The sequence below is a fragment of the Manis javanica genome, chromosome 15 (genome assembly GCF_040802235.1).
Source record: "Manis javanica isolate MJ-LG chromosome 15, MJ_LKY, whole genome shotgun sequence".
Lineage (NCBI taxonomy): Eukaryota > Metazoa > Chordata > Mammalia > Pholidota > Manidae > Manis > Manis javanica.
Window position 1 is genome coordinate 65,236,392 of NC_133170.1, and position 17,632 is coordinate 65,254,023.

The 17,632-nt window shown below is 45.9% G+C and overlaps 1 protein-coding gene across 3 annotated transcripts in view; it reads right to left on the bottom strand.

The window, feature by feature from the left end:
* RIMBP2 (RIMS binding protein 2) overlaps positions 1 to 17,632 on the bottom strand; it is a 174,492-nt gene that overhangs the window by 125,696 nt on the left and 31,164 nt on the right. The window contains exons 1-2 of one of the 3 annotated variants that reach the window (XM_073223951.1): positions 13,338 to 13,519; positions 8,381 to 8,521 (exon numbers count right to left, since the gene is read on the bottom strand). The exons of 1 other annotated variant lie outside the window; for it this stretch is intronic. The gene's annotated coding sequence lies outside the window, so the exon portion shown is untranslated. Of the gene's footprint in view, positions 1 to 8,380; positions 8,522 to 13,337; positions 13,520 to 17,632 lie in introns of those variants that run through there. One more of the 3 variants, XM_073223952.1, reaches the window with a different exon arrangement.

Below are 17,632 nucleotides of genomic sequence, written 5' to 3' on the forward strand. Positions count from 1 at the left end.
ATATCAATGGATCTCACAGTACAAAGGGAAATAAAGGGGCAAAAGATACAAATTACTAATAAACACCTGAAACTATGCTCAACCTCACTAGCAATGAAGGCTATGCAAACTCAAGTCGCCCCCATCAGATGTGCAACATGTACAAGTCTGACACACCCAGTGCTGACAGGCAGGGGAGCACGTGCGCCAGCAGGAGTGAAAAATTGGTCCATGGAGGAAAGAACACCAGTATTTCATCTGTACTCACACACATGCTCAAGGAGACAGGCAGGCAGGAAGGGGAACCCAACAGGGAAATGGACAAGGTCATCAACCCGGACACATATCACCAACCGTGCACAGTGAGAAGAGCAGAAGGGAAATCATATGCCCCATGTGATATATTTATGAAAAAATCCACATAAGAAATACCATATATTTTCCTAGGAGATAGATGGATATAGACATATAGGGTATTGATATATGATAACAGTATATTTTAAAATTTGGAAAGATACACAATACCCTAGTCATATAATGGATGCTTCTGGAGTTTGAGGTGGGTTTTGGGGTAGAGTCTATACACTAAGGGGTACTTAGCTTTTTCTGTAGTGTTTGACTGATTTTTAAAGGTCAGTATGTACAATTGATCTGGTTCCTTCAATAAATCAATGCCATGGGGGATAAGGTGTTTTTCAACTAAAAGAGGCTAAAAAGACACGGTGGCCAATTGAGATGTGAAGCCTGAGCAGATCCTGGTTCATCAGAAACAATAAAGTCTGAAAAATATCCTGGGGCACCTGATACATTTTGAACATGGGCTGGATTTTATATGATATCTGGGAGTTACTATGAATTTATAGGTATGATAAAGATATCATGGTTATGTGGGAAACTACCTTATTTTTAGATGATGCAGGATGAAGCAATGAATAGGCACAATATCTGTATCTCTGAAATAGTTCAGGAAAAACACAGACGACAGGTAAATAGGCAGACATAGGTCAATACAGATAGAGGATAGATAAATAGGTAGATGATATATGATCGATAGGCCGACGAGCAAATGTAAGACTTTATAAATGATTTTGTCTAAGTGGTGTGTACATGAGGATTCATCATACTATTCTTTCAATTTCTCAGTATGTTTGAAATTTTTATAAGAAAAAATTAAAAAGGAAAAGGCAATGTGTAACTTTTTGAAAGTATAAACAATGAATGTAACTAGAAGCAAATACAATAAAATATTGGCCGGTTTCCGTGTGATAGGAGCTGCACAGGTGCTGTTATCTTCTGTAAAGAAAAAAATCTCCCCAATTAATAATCACACCGAGACCCGGGATAGTGTTCCCGGGAATACTACCATCTCACTATTATTCCCAGAATCAGTCGCAGAAGGATGCACCAAGTTTGCAGAGATGCAGGAGCATTGCACGATTCACCCACTCACCTCCCAGCTGCATCCAAGACCGGCTGTGGTGGCACCAGGCCTGGGAGGAGCTGAGTAGCCTTCATAGGGAGAGCGATGGTGGCCCTCATCATCTGCAAGTCTTGGACCTCGTGAGTGTATGTTTTCAGAGCAAGCTGTATGTAGACTGTGAACTTGAGGTATTCTAGACCCTTCTTCTCATTTTCACATCACAGCCGGGCCAGACCTTTGTCCTGGTGCTGGAGGAGGCTCTTGTTTAAGCGGAGTCAAAAATAAATAAAATGAAATGTTTCCAGGCTACAGAAATAGTCCAACTAACGGTGACAACAGATTCCTTGATGTAAACACAGCTTGTCCTGACTCACCAGCCTACGTTGTTCAAAGTGCTTCTTATTCCAGTTTAATTTTCATGTGTAGACACAGTTTAAATCCTGTGTAAGCACATGCAGAGCACGGGCCTGGGTATCAGAAAAACTCTCAATGAGTGTTTGACGACGTTCCCCCTGGAGGGAGAAAGCGCCTGGAGGACTGTGCGCGCTCGTGTCACAAGTTAACAGGCTGATCATGGCCGCCTCTGTCTCGTAGGTTTCCCCAAATCTGCCACACGCCGTGCAAGCTCACTGCCACTTCCTGAGTGCTGCACACTTCATGGGCCTTCTGCAACATCCCCACATGCAGGACCGTGTTTTTCACACACGGCCTGAGCACTGAGTTTTTTCTGGATGCTTTCATCCTTCCCTGAGCTCCTCTGAGAGGGAGAAAACACACCTCCTATGTCATCTTAATAGGCGATGGCTTCTCAACTCAGCCAGAGAGTGAGTTGAACACAAAGGGCTCCCACGCAGGGCATGCAGGGATGCAGGGCAGAGTTGGTGCAGGGAACCAGGAAACCCGTTGCTCAGCCAGGTTTAAGTTTGGCTCCTTTTCTGTGCTCTTCTCTGACCTGTGACCAGACTTGGGCAGTGGGAACTTGCAGGGCAGAAAGTCTGGGACCCTGGCTCAGGCAGTCTCAGACAAGGAGCTCCTACCCCAGCATAGGAACTTGTCAAAATGAGCGTGCACCAGCCCTCGACTTTGTCCCCGCTTCATTCAACCAAGAGTCAGAATTCCAGGAGAACCCCAATTGGCAGAAGGAGCCTCCAGAAAGCTCTAGGGTCTTCAGTGAATGGGCAAAGTACCTACACTAATAATTGAACAAAACTACACATGGCAGGGGAAACAGTGGGCCAGTAGCTGGGCCAGGGTGCTCCTAGGAGAGGATGGGTGTTGGCAGAAACAATGCCACACAGCTGTGGGCACCATTTATACACCATTCCCTGTGAACCAGCCCCACCTAGACCACGCAGTCAACCCATCAAGCCATTTGCAAGCAGTCTCCTGGCTACACTGGTGTCTCTAGATGTTAGGGGAAGTTTCAGCACTGCAGGGTCAAAGAGACCACTTGGTGTGGCAGGTCCCACTGGGGCATGGATGAAGAGGCCCCCTAGCCTAGATTCTTACTGGGCAAGTATCTCTGGGAGGGGAGCCAGGCACTGCAGGCTGTGGCTGAAATCGGATTGCTCCCTCCCAAGGGCTCTATCCCAGCACTGGCACACATGGTAGAAAGTCTTGTACTCTTGCTTGAAATGCTGTTAATTGCACTTTTTAAAAAGCTCACTTCAGCAAGCAGGACACAGAATGCAAGTCCACCCACTGCCTGTTAAGGAGCTCCCTAAAAGCTCTGGTTGAAGACATCTGTCATACAGGGATGACTCCCAATGGGAGGGAGGCTCCTTGAAGTAGGGGCTTGGGGACAGCTATGACTGGCTGCCCTTGTGATGCCTGAGACAGACCCAGCACATCCTCTAAGAAGCCATCCCCTGGAGACGTCAGAGAGCCATGTGTCCCTGCCCAAAAGAGGCCAGGGGAACTGCAGCAATCCAGATGCACACTGAGTCTTCCAGAGATGGACTGGCAGTGGGTGCCAGGGCATGCCATACTGTGTATCTGGCACAGCACACAGTCATATCCCTGCGCCACAGAAGAGGCCTCCAGTAGAGCACCTGCTCAGGATGACCTGTGCTCTGCCCAGATCTGAGGACTGGCCATCACCTGCTGGCACCATCAGCCTCACCTTCCACAGGAAAGGGACAGTCACAGTTTGCCAGCAGCTCTTCTACGTACAAATCCCCAATCCAGAAATGGTTTGACCTGACTTCTTGACAAATGAAAAGCAGCCTTATGGGGGGGGGTCCCCGGGACTGCCCTGGGGTGCAAAGAGTTGCTGGCAGGGACCACAGACCTCTGCATATAGTCGTGTTCATGACTGATTTATTACAGAAAGGGAGAAGACACAGGGGCAAAGCCTGAGGAGGACAGGGTCAAGCTTCCAGAGCCCCTCCAGGGCAGGCACGCAGGACAAACTTAATTCCTGCAGCATGACAAGTACAGACTCAGCACCCCAGGTACCTCCTGGGGCAGGTCCCATAGGCACCCTCTGCCTGGCACCTCCAAAATCCCTGGTTCCCCAAAGGAGAGCAGTTGTTCCGCATAACCAGAGTCTGGACAAGTGAGCCCCACTTCACACTTATGAAATGGTGGGGACCTTCACCAAATCCAAGACCCCAGATGCCTGCCAAGGGCCAGCCTACCAGCAGGCCTGGACAAGGCGGCAGCCACAGGCCCCATAAGTGTGGCCCCATAAGCCACACTTATGAAATGGTGGGGACCTTCACCAAATCCAAGACCCCAGATGCCTGCCAAGGGCCAGCCTACCAGCAGGCCTGGACAAGGCGGCAGCCACAGGCCCCTTAAGGAAGGGAGCAATGCAGGGCTCTGTGCACAGCCCAACCGCACACCGCTCCACACAGCTGCTTTCCAGGGCGCGAGAGAGACGCCCAGGGCTGGCCACACACGAGGAGCAGGAACCTCCGCAGGCAGCTGGTAGGAAGGCTGAGTCCTAGGGTCCGTTCAGAGAGCGATCTGTCAGGGGCATGATTTAAAAGAATATACACATATATTTCAACCTAGGAATTCCTAGAAGTGGCCCATAAAATAAAATTTACAAGAGTATATGCATAGGGTATTTATCACAGCCCTAGAAGCAAAAAAAAGGAACTATTTGAGTGTCTTTTAATACAATGATTGAATAAAACTGTGGTATATCACAAGATTATATGCCATGATATCTCAACAAATCTGGGGAAAACATTTTTAATTGTGGTGTACCCATGCATTGGACTACCATAAAGCAATTCAATATGATGAACTTGATACTCAGAGAGAGAGACATAAAAAATGTTCATGACACACTTACCAGTGAGTAAAACAAGTTACAGAAGCACATTTATATATATATATATATATATATATATATATATATATATATATATACACACACACACACACACACACACACACACACATATATATATATATATATATCAAATTCCCATTTTTAATAAACCATCAAAACCCAAAATGGCCTCGCTGTGGGCATGTAGGCGTCTGCTCCTGGTTATCCGGGGAGAGAGGGTGGACAGGGCACACAGGTCACCTAAGCATATGGCGCACGAATAAGCATTCTGGAGGGAAACTAGGAAAAAATGTTTAATAAATATATATATGAATTCTGCAGGAAAAGAGGATCAAGTCCCCAACATCCCAGCATCTGGGTTTGCCAAGGGACCAGAGTGAAACATACACTCTCAGGACGCACATGTGCCGCTGAGATGTGGCTTGTACCGCAGTGGCGGAAGCCACTGTGGGCACAGCTGCACCAGCTCTGGCTTTCTGTCACCCTTGCAGGCAAACAGGGTGGTCAGTGCACCCGGCCCCGCGGTGCACCGCACGCACCAGCACCACACGCGCTACCGACCATCCAGCTGTAACTGGCACTAAGACATCAGCATCAACAGAGCCCTTCCAGTTTGACTTGTCCACTTAAAAAATAAATGGCAACAAAATGGAGTAAAATACATAATTGCTTTAATAGTACACAAAGAGTAACAAAGTTAAGAGCCATTTTAAATAGATGTCGCCCCACAAACAACATTATGTGAGGCAGCCAGTCTCAAGGCCCCCCAAGAACTGGGTCGGGAACCGTGGGGCGGAGCTGTTGGCTCATCCTGCAGGTTTGGTTCTGGAGCTCAGGAACCACTGAGCTCACGGAGATGCACCCTGAGGCTGTCAGTGGCTGGCTTGCCCCGGACACCTCGAGTTCGTCATCTGTGTGCCAATTGTTAACTTTTTCCTTAAATGGGCATACATGTTTCATGGAGATAAAGATACTGAAAAGGGAAACTTTATATTGCCACCATGAAACCATTGGTTAATGTCATAGTTATAATGTTTTCTGATACATAATTCTATGTTTTTCTAGTAAACATATGATTGCATCTGGGTTTTGTTGATTGCTTTTGTCTATTTTGTTACCTGTATAAAACTCTGGCAATCCTGGGTTGGTCAATGAATTTAGGCAATGCCTTCACCAGGCTGAGTCACAGCCTGTCAGCCTGTCCTGACACTGTCCTGACAAAATTCCCTTCAGAGGCAGAGAAGCTAAAATCCCTCTCTCTCTGACCCTACTTACGGCTTGGACATAATCTCTGCTCCAAGGGCTCACAGCTTTGAGCAAACAGTCTTATCTGCCAACCCAGGAGGCAGGACAATGCCACTCACCTCAGGGAGAATAAAGAACAGATGGCATGAGCCCATTTTCTCCCTGTGATTCCTGGTTTCAACAAATATTTACTGAGCACCTACATATACCAGGTCAGGCTGTTAGACTGTGTATGTAGGCACACACATACACGTGTATGTGAAGAATACCATGCCTGGCCCATTTGAAGGAATGGGTAGATTGTATTGAGAATAAAGATCATTACAGATTTGCACATAAAATGTTGCCCTCGGAGAGTGTAAACCTTACTGGACATCAAGGTGTGTTTGCTGCAATTTTACCTCCCTCCGGCTGGAAGGATTCTCAGGGAGCCTCCCCACCCCGAGTCAAACGTGCAGCCCCTCTGAGACTCACTGGCCAGACCTATTTTGATAAGTCATGAGAGCCATGTGCTAATTGCTTTCCCCTCGTGGTGAAGTAATTCAGACATTCCATTCCCTTCCAAAGTGAGAACAGAGCTAAATTTAAATGCAATAACTTAATGATGCATCTGCAATTCCGGGCAGCCAACAATCTATCAAAAAAAACCAGATCAGCCCATTCCAAATATAGGAAAGATCCACACACATGCACATCACTCCTCTCTGCACCTTTCAACCCCACGACGACCAAAATGAAAAATATTAAAATGAATAAGCTCTTGGAATAAACTGCCTATACCCCAAGAGAACAGAGTAACTTCTCAGTCTCCAGGCCATATAGAATAAATGAACTTGAGAAAAGTACACAAAAATCATAATCCGCAGCGCTCAGCTGAGACATGCCCCTTTTGAAAGTGTTCCTAAGGACACAGTCTGCCTGTTGCAGGCGTGCAGATATATGTCTCTTGTTATGAATGATATCCCTTAAAGAAACTGATACTTTTATGGTAACAATGAAAGACAGTGTTTTCGAATATTTTCCAGGCATCCCCCCACCTCCAAGGACCCTGCCTTTACTAATTAAATGATGATCATTTTTGGCTCTCTAGTGATGGGAGAAAAATGGTAACCAAGTGCATATCCTATATCCAAAACAGCTGAGTTTCACATAAGGCCCCTTTCTGCCTCCTTCCAGGGAAAATGAACATAAAATAGAAACCAGAGAATTAGGTGTGAACTTAAGTCTACTGAGCACATGCTGGCTGGGTCCATTCCTACCACCACTGTTACCAAGCCACCATGATCATCACAGTTTCCACCGCCACCACCACCATGACCGCCATGTCCTCCACCACCATGGTGACCACCATCGTGTTTACTGGAATGTGAGATCTAAGCCCATTTTGTTCTACCAGGAGCAGTCCCCAATGCCACGCCAGGCAGGGGCACCAAAAGTTCAGCTGGTTCACCATCTGCTTCATGCTCAAAATTTTTGCGTAACAACCATAGCGACCAGCGCCTGGCCAGCCACTTGCTACGTGACAACTTTTGGCAGAAAGAATCAGCTACTTCTTTTACCACCTAAAATCGTCTCACGGCCATGTGGAGTGAATCACTGTTTTGTTTGCAGATCACGCTTCTGCAGAGGAACCCTCAAACCAACATTTCATTAAAAAAAAAAAGAATGAGCAAGACAGCCCAGACTTCTCTCCTGTCTATGGGCCTGGGCATCTAACTGTTGATTTCCCCTGTGCTTAGGTATAACTCAACCTCAAAACAGAGTTTCAGTGTAAAACTGAATCTGAATCTTCCCTACATATCTGATTCTCCTTCAATCTTTCTATCTTAGGCAATGGCACCCCCCATCCCACCAGCTATGTGGTCCTTGCCAAAAGTCTGAAGTCACGCTGATCACCCCTTCCTACCCCTTCTCATACCACGTGACCGCACATCTAGATTCTCTCCAATGCCTTTCACTTCCACTAACACCATGGTCCAGGACAACACTGCTGCCCATCTGGACCATGTGGTGGCCTCCAGTCTTTGCTACCACACTTGAATTTGGTGTGATCTGTGTAGGAGGCAAATTTGATCATATCACTCTCACCTGAAATCTGTCACTACTGGCTGGCCATTCTCTTGAGATTTAAAATCAATATCCTAACACGACCTATAAGGTCTCCAATGAACCACCCATATCCACCTCTCTCCATCTGTGTCTGGGCAACCACATCTCACCCATCAAGCTCTTTCTTGCCTCGGGGCCTTTGCCCTGCCCCCACCCGGTGACTACGGAAGTTTGCTTTGTTACCATCCTGCCCAACCCAACCACCTGATGAACAGCTGGCATGGATGAGCATGTCTCGAACAGACCATTAAACAATGAAGAGATGGAGAGAGCCCCTGACTGGCCAGGTGACGGGGCCTCAGAAAGAAGAGAGGACAACTTACCACCAAGCTCTGCTCTGGGCACCTGGGTCCCTGGTCTCAGGACACGAAGTGGGAAATTCCTGAGCAGGTCTTTCAAAGGGTGGGTCTGATCAATGTATCTTCTGAACCCATGGTTTTCAGGTATGATGGGTCATTTCTAAACTGTAGGAAGAAGCATATGATCTTCTGTCACAAAAGAACAGCTTGTAAGGTAGTTTTTCTGCCTCATTCACCTTCTTCTATGCCTAAGACACAGAGAAAGTCAGGAGATATGCTCTCATCATCCAGTTCACAGCCCCAAGGGCTGACTGACAAAAGCAGACACTTAGAGCATGGTCTTCAGAGCCTGACAGTTTTCTTTCCCTTCAACCAAATTTCCCAGGGTAGACCAATGCAAAAATATGTGCACACCCTGACACAAAGCTTTCATGACTCTTTGCATTAAATTCCAAGTTCCTGAATATGCCAAAAGAAATTGTGCCAATTACCCCTCTTTGCATAAGTATGACATACCACTGGCACAGAATGGAGGCTACAAGTCAACATCGCGCTTGCTCCATACATATCTATAAGTAAGTAAACATGACTGATGCCCAGTATGTCACGAGAAGTGTTAAAATAGGTCAACTTAATCAATAAAAATCAATATAAAAGTCAACAAGGATGCTGCATGTTACAAACCCATGGAGAATTCCCATCTTGCCACCAACAGAAATTCCCATATTTCAGTAGAGCTTCAAGTTGTCATAAACAATCAACATATCAGAAGTTCTTTTTGCTTCTCTCCTTTTTTGTTAAAAAAATGTTTTTAAACTTAGAATTACAGAATAAAATGACAACTTGAATTATCTTAGGTTTCATCCAAAAAGCTTGTAAGTGTCCAGCATTCAAGGTAAGCAGCCTGGGCTGGTGGAAGAATAAAGAGTACATCTGCTTCAGCCTGGAAATCAGAACAGGAAAACAGTCTGTATGACTAAAATTCAATTTATTTCAATACAGCAAACTTTTTCTGAGTACCTACAAAGTTCCTGGCAGTTGTTAGACTCAAAGATTAATAAGATTAAGTCCTTTCAGGACCCACGGTCTGACAGGATAAGCCGGAACATGCATGTATAACTTTAATTCAAGCTAGATTTTAATAAGATTTAGAAAGATGGGCAAAGGAGATGTGCAGGGAAGATGTCTAGACAGGAGACTGGAGGTTTATTTCCTGGAGTTAATGGCAGAGGCAGCAGGTGGAGCTCACAACAGGGATGCACCAAATTGGAAACAAATTAACGGAGTCTGCCTACGAGACCCTGCTCCAGCCCCACATGAATAAAGGAGGGAGTCAGGCATTTCCCCCCACCCCCTTCAAACTAGGCTGAAGACTGGAAATACCACATCAGCAGACAGTAACCCAAGCGCAGAGCCCCCCAGAGAGTGGTATTAGGAGCTTCTACCACAAAATGTTCTGTTCCCTGCAATCACATGGAGTGAGCCCTTCACAACAAGGCCCACTGGCTTCCACCAAGCTGTCCAGACCTTGCTCCAAACTCATTGCAGCAAGGATTACTCACTACATTAAAAAACCTCAAAGAACATAAAGGTAAATGCCAGAAGAAAGAGAGATGACCCAGGCAACCAAAAGAAACCTTACAAACAGAAAAAGAACAAGGTGCTATAAAGCATCCATAAAGAACAAATCTTGCTGATGCGAAAGTAGCTGCCAAAATGAAACAATTTAAGTGGCATAGGTGGAAGATAAAGTGCAGGAACTCTCTCAAAGTGACATAAAACATAAAGGAAAAAGAAAAGGTTTTAAAGATCAATCCAAGAGGTGCAACTTTTATGAATAAGATTTCCAGAAAGAGAAAATATGGAGAAGGAAATTGTCAGGAAGATTCAAGAAAATTTTCTAGATTAAAGGATCTCATCCATGCTCTGCAAAGTGGATGGAAAAAGACCCACACCAAAGAGCATCATGAGATTTGACAAGACGAATGGGAAAGATAAGTCCCTAAATGCTCCCGGTATGAAGATTTTTTTTTAAATGGGTGGGATTTTTAAAAGGAAGAAAAGTGGGTTAGAGCATCAGACTTCTCAGAAGCAATCCTGGAGGCCAGCAGAACACCTTCAATATTAATTGAGTATTATTTCCAGTTTAGATTCTATACCCAAACAAGCAGGTGATCAAGTGCGAGAGCAAAGAAGAGACTTTGCCATATACGTAAAAACTCATTTACCTCCAACATATTCTTTTTTAGAAAATGACTGAAGAATATGTAAAATAAGTGGGAAAAAAAATAAAAGAGAAAGCCACAGAATCTAAGAAATAGTATATCCTAGTAAACAGTGACAGTGAAACTTCAAGGTGACAGGAAAAGCCTCAAATGTAGAGCAATCCGCTTGGAACAAGAAGACAGCGGGTTTTACAAGTAAAGTATGTTGTGAAAAGGAAGACTCCAGAAAAGTTTTTGACTTGTTAAAGGACTGGGAAAGAATTTTCAGCATGTGGATTGCAAAAGACACAACTGAAAATAAGGCAATTAATAATTCCAGGAAAAGTAAAAGCTATACAAGGAGAGAAATGTAATCAGAATCACTGCTACTACAGTTAGCAATATATATGAAATAACAATGCAAACACTCATTATTGACTTAACTAAAGTGGTAATTTGAGTATATGTGTAGGTTGGAATGGGTTTAAAGAAAGCACTAGATCTTCAGCTACCCCAGGACTTCCGCACGTCAGCATTACAGACATGAGTGTGCACTGTAGGATGTTCACCAGCATTTTTGCTGCAACAACCAGATGCCAGTAGTTGTGACAAACAAAAACTATCTCCAGACACAACCCCTGGGGGACAAAATCTCCCCTGCTTGAGAACCACTTATCTACCATAACAAGAGGCGCTACTTGTGACTTATGAAAAATGGTTAAGTCAAAAATAGCAATGGGGGCATATTGTTGAGAATTATTGAGGTAATTTCAAGAAGAAACCACTAGAAATGTTAAATATGGGTTAGAGGGATGCACAGCAGAAAGAAGCCAAGGCAAGAAATGGCTGGCTTTATTATGCACCTTTAGGTAATACTGACTTATTAATTATGTGCACTTTAAACTTAAAAATACAGTTGGAACTCAAAGGCAGGTGTGCATATGTCTACGTTGGGAGCCCACTGAAGTCTTTACATATGAATCTTGTTTCAAAGGGAATCTTACACTATTACATTAACTCATTTGATATGCTTACCTTTTCTCTAAATTACATGAAACAAACAGCTGTCAAATAACATCTTTCTTTTAAAAAGTCTATATCCTTCTAAAATCATCTGATGTAACTCCACTGGCCCACCTGCTATGAGCATAGTGGGAATGGCTGCAATGGGCAAGGAGAGGTGCGGGTAGGTCTCCACACCCAGGCCGGTGGCCAGAGGAAAGTGAATCAAGCTCAGGGCTCAGCAAGGCCTCCCAGAACCACTACCTCCTTTTAATGCAAATTACCCAAGAACTCAGGGCCACCAGCCTACAACCTGTTTTGTCCCTCTAAGGAATCATTTTCTCTCAGAGAAGCAGTTCAGGATAACATAAAAAAAAATCCAAATACAGGAAACCATGATAACTTGCAAGCTATGCAAATATTTCCTGATTCTATAAAAGAGAAAATAATTTTAGGTAGGACAATAATTCCCAGCCTCTCAATGCAGTTAGCAAACATCAGTGCTCTTGCCTAGAATAAGTAAATTCACCTCTTTTTCGTTCATCTTTCTAGGCTCAGGGGCTGTGCCTCTTCAACCACCTTCGAACTTTGCCCTCTGCCCTCTTCCCCGCCCACTCATGAGAGGGGCAAAGCAGCTCTGATGTGTCTCCCTCTCACCAAGCTGACTGGTGAGCTTGTTAATGATTATAGAGCATGGAGAACTACTCCATGTGGTTACATGTGAAGTATGATTATTATTAATTCAGAAGTGGTCCAGCAAGATAATGCCTTTGAGGGGCTGTGCATAACCAACTCTAATGACTCAGAAAAAAAACTGAATATAGAGCACAACTCCACTTCATATGCAGCCATAATTAAGAGCCATTTGGGCAGGTAGAGAAAGAAAAGCAATGATTTATGGATGCACACTTCCCTGCTGCCATCAAACACCATGAAAAGCACTGCCCACCAGCTCTGCCCTGTAAACATGTTCACCACAGAGCACAAAATGAATTTGACTGCATGAGGGAGGATCCTGTTCTCACCATTTAATGTTTGGAATAGACTCAAGTCACTTCACCCATCTATTTACCTCCACAGAAAAGACCAAAAAAAAAGAATCCACTGGCCTTAACAACCATCGTGGGCTTCCTGGCATTTCACATATATTACTTCAACTCATGTTGGACTTACATGAAATAAAAATGCCAGTGGTGTTCATTGTTTAAAGCCTTCATGATGTAAAACCTGCTCTTGTTAGCTGAGCTTAACAAAGTGGAAAAGGCAGCCCCAAAATCAACTTCAATGGGTAAAAATTCCCACTGGAGACATGGTAGCTTTGAATATGTGCTGTTTCTAACACCAATGATGGAATGCTTAAACGAGCAAAACCAACCTCAGTTTCAAGAGGAACAGAAGTTTCTGGGGGGGAGAAGGTGGAGAGGACAGGTCGTGGAGCCTCCAGCCCAGCCACATGTTCAACTCTGCTGCGCTTCGTCCTGAGTGAAGCAGTGCTTGCGGCCCACCCAGTGACTGAACCTTAGCCCAGAAAACCCTTCCTAACTTGATCCTGGCCTGTGGACAAATCTGGAAGCAAATGCCCATAGGGCAGCAGCAGTCACTGAGCCACAATCAAGAACAGAGGCTTTGGAACCAGGGCTTATCACGAACTCCATCCCTGCTCATCCCTCACCCACCAGGGTGCTCCTCATTCCCGAGCTGGGCACATCCTGACCCGGTGTCTAGGCCCTCGTCAACCCATCAGACTCACCCCCGACCCCAAAGAGGGTACTTACAAGATGCAGGGGGTTGGCGCTCTAGAGAAGCAGGCCGACTAGTGCGGGCCACCCAGGCAGCAACTGCATCCTGTCCCCTGGGGTGCCAGCCTTTCCCAGCCCTTTGATGTTTGTGCTCCACATCAAGCTGGAAGACTATTTACTTATTCATGGCTGCCTGGCCCAGCCAGGAACTGCTCTGTGTCAGCTGAATAGGATGGTAATTCAATCTCCAAATGGGAACTGCTCGCACGTGGTGGCGTATCTGTCATAATGAGTCATGCAGATAAAGAAAACACAGCTTTCAGAGCCACTGGTGCAACTCGTGTTTTGAGGACACTACCTTCTTGTCCTCTGTCGCTGTCTTCCCATCTGAATCTCCCCACCCCAGATACATTCTCTGGAAGATACAGGACAGAGGGAACTGCATACAGGGATCATATCCTTGAGAAAAGAACCAAGATTGCATGAGCTGCTCCCTGTTCTCAAAGTGTGTACATTCAGAGAGAGAGAAGATAGCATGGCTCGGGAATCAGCAAGAAAAACCTAAGGGGACAAGAAGCCAGAGGAAAAAGAGCTTATCTTTACCAAGGGTTGAAAGCTTTACCTGCATTACCTCAGTAACTGCGGGGTTTCAGCACCCAGGACAATGGCACGAATTAAGAAGTCCCAGAACCCAAAGAGTGGGCCTGACATGTGCAGTGGAGAAGAACCGGGTTGGGAAACAGTCAGCACTACGGTTCCCAGAGAACGTGACCATTGGGGACGATCTCTTAACTCTCATGCCTGCTACGGCTTGTGCCTCCTACTATAGGAAACAGGAAATAGAAGAGAGGAAAGCATCCATAATGGCCCAGAGAAAACATTCCATACTGCATAGCCACTGGGTTTCTGCACAGAAATGTTTTACTGAATCTTCACATGTCCACTCCCTGTGCCCCGCCTGTCCGCAGCTCCCTGCTCAGCCACCACCTCTGCACGGAGGCTGTGCCCTGACACCCAGGCCAGAGCACAGTGCATCCAGCCCCACCACCCCACTTGAACGTTTATCATCAGTTGCTCCATCAGGTGGAAAGGTCTCCGAGAGCAAATCCTTGTCCGCCAGTGTCCACACTGTGCCTTGGAGGCATAATAAATGCTCACTAAACGTGTGGGAAAAAATAGCGTATTACACCAGGGAAACTGTTGTATTTTGGTGTAGTCAGTTATAAAATTGGTGGGTTCAAGAACCAATCCAACCAAAGGGAAAGTGGTACAGTGTGAACCCTACTCGGAAGCTAGAGTGGGAATAACTCCATTAGACCAGAGGCCTTGGGCCACAGGTAAGGGGGTCTGGGACCGAAGGTGGATCATCAGCCTTCCCTGCACTACCGGCTGGAAGGCCCCCGCACCACCCCAATGTCAGCTGTCAGCAACAGGGCAACTCTGGCAGAGGGAGAAGACTGCTCGGAACCTAGGTGCTCAGGGATTCTTTCCCATTAACCTAAAACTCTTCTTTTTTAAAAATCTATTACATTTTTAAAAACAGATCTAAAAAGGACCCTCACTCCTTTCATTGCTGTTCTTTGGTGTACCAGCATCTACACAGTACGGGGCCAGCGGATTGCTTCCTGTTCACTGCACTGGGCTCCCCAGGACAAGTTCTAGGAGGGTGCACGCCCCCAGGGAAAGATGTTGGGGGACCTGCGCTCCCTGACCTGGATGCCTGGCACCCAGAAAGTGCTCCCCAACTTTTTGTTGGATAAAAATAAAATACGTCTTGTGTTTCCACTTTACCATGAATGACAGAGCGTTACAAGTGAAAGTTGAAAGCCAAGTTGCAAACCTCCCCCAGGAAAAGCAGCCAGGCTGCCGCACTCTCCAGGATGCTGAAGACACCAGGATCGCTCCATCAATTACCTTGGGCAAGGGAGCCCTGGCAAGCCGGCCCTCCTGCTCCAGGCGGGGCCTCACCGCCGCTGTCCTTGGTGCTTGTTGGTTTGAATTATTAACTCTACCTTCAGGCTCACACCGTGTCTGCAGGCTGCACAGGGCACACAGGGCTCATCAACCCACGCACTGCACTTCTCACTGTTCCTCTGGTTCATAACCACTTCAGCCACGAAGGAAAATGGGAAGGAACCTGCCATCTGGAACTACTATTATTACCCAAAGGAAAAGACTGAGAGCAAGGGAAGGGGGACACCTCCAAGGACAGTGTGTACCTGAGCTCAGGGCTGAGAAGCATCATCACCTTGCATTCAATAAACATGTTCACTGCCTGAGAGCAATTTCACTGGCTTAATCATCTTATATGAAAATTAAATTTGCATTTACTAAAAGCCCTGGAAGAGTGGTATGGAAAACCTTCTATCATAAATGAGCTTTCCTTCAGCTCAATTTCTTCTTTATTTTCAAACTGAAGTTCAGAGTGTGGTGTTACCTTCCAAACTAAAATTATTTCAGGAATCTGACTTTCTCTTTTAAAGCTTATTATTATTAGTGTTAATAACAGCAACTAACATTTTGAGTGTCACAGACTAAGCACTGTTCTAAGCATACTACATAGTGTCTCACTGAATGCTCCAAAGATGCCTGGAACTTGAACTCATGGCCACGAGGCTGCACCACTGCCCCATAACAAGCAGCCTGTCACCCATGGTCAGTACAGACCAAGGGGCAAAGGGAAATTACTACTGACTTGCCAGTGTTTACAAAAGGAAAACACATTCTTTTCTGATATGTGACAAATACCTCACACTATCACATGGGTCTTTGGAAATAGTAAATTTTAAACTTTAACACTAAAAAACTAATGGGAATAGAAAAAGCAAAAATAGAGGAGCCATAGCCCTTGTTAAGGCTAAATAAAAGCATCGCAGCACCCCAGGACTGGGAGCCATGTCCATCTATGAACACAGAGAGAAACTTCTTTTAACCAACTGTAACATGGCCTGAGGAATCCGGTGCAGTGGCTTGTTCTGAGCCACGTAAAGGTGCAACATTATGATTACAAGATTACAAGAGGGTCCAATAGTCCACTTCCTATTTTACCTGCCATTTCAGAGACGGAAAGTTAACCAAGTGGCCCAGATTGCACCCCTTGGACATACCCCAGGAGGGGCCTCCGAGTGGTGCAGCAGGATTCCGTGGCAGGGGCTTAGGTGACGTTAAGCCCGCACTCACAGCCACGTGTTTGGACCATGACTCCAGCGGCCTCTCCTTTCTTCCGCATCATAATTGTGGCCCTCGACTCTCTTCTAATCAGCCTCAGGGGCTGAGAGGCCCTCATGAGTGGCTGGGGATGAACCGGACTGTGGAACAGAAAAGCAAACTGGGAATATGTCAGTCTGGAGTAGTGGGTGTAGAGTAGTTGCCTCCATCCCCCGGCACTTGGTGGCTGAGATCTCCCCAGAAACAGGAGCAGCGGGTACGGTCAGGGGCGCTCAGCTGGCAGCACTGAAAGGCCCTCCAACTGTGTGATGGCATCAGCAGCAGCAGCCGTGTTCGTGGTGCCAAGTGCACTTCAGGCCATGCCTCGGTGCTGCCCGTCATGTCTACACCATTGTCCCACCCACACTGTGCAGATAGATGGGAACCCGAGGCCACACGACTCATGAATAACAGAGCCCAGAGCCATGGCCACATCTAACCATCACACCACACAGTCTCTTGCCCTCAGTGCCTGGAAAGTCTTTGCACTGGCACAAAGGGCCCAGGACAGCATGTGGGGACATGAAGGACAAGAGGGGTCATCTCCAAGAAACCACTACCAAAACTGGAGCTTCCCGTTTTCCTCCAGGGGTTTACAGCTCCATGTCTTATGGAGATGTAAATCTTTGATCCACTTTGAGTTGAATTTGGTGCCCTGTGTGTGCACGGGCCATTCGAGGCTCCAGAAACACCCATGGAAGAGACTGTAGCCTTGGCCTCCTGGCCAAAGATCACTGACCATGTTTGCACTTGTTCCAGATTCCATTCCATTTCAGACATGCATGGTGAGTATACTCTAGACTCTGTTGGACGTGTCAATATGTGTTATGCACTTAAGAATGTGTTACCAATGGAATATTATTCAGCCATAAGAAATAAACAAATCCTACCATTTGCAACAACATGGATGGAGCTAGAGGGTATTATGCTCAGTGAAATAAGTCAGGTGGAGAAAGACAAGTACCAAATGATTTCCCTCATCTGTGGAGTATAACAATGAAGCAAAACTGAAGGAACAAAATAGCAGCAGACTCACAGACTCCAAGAAGGGACTAGTGGTTACCAAAGGAGAGGAGTGGGGGAGGGAGAAGGGGATTGTGGGGTATGATTGGTGCACATGGTGT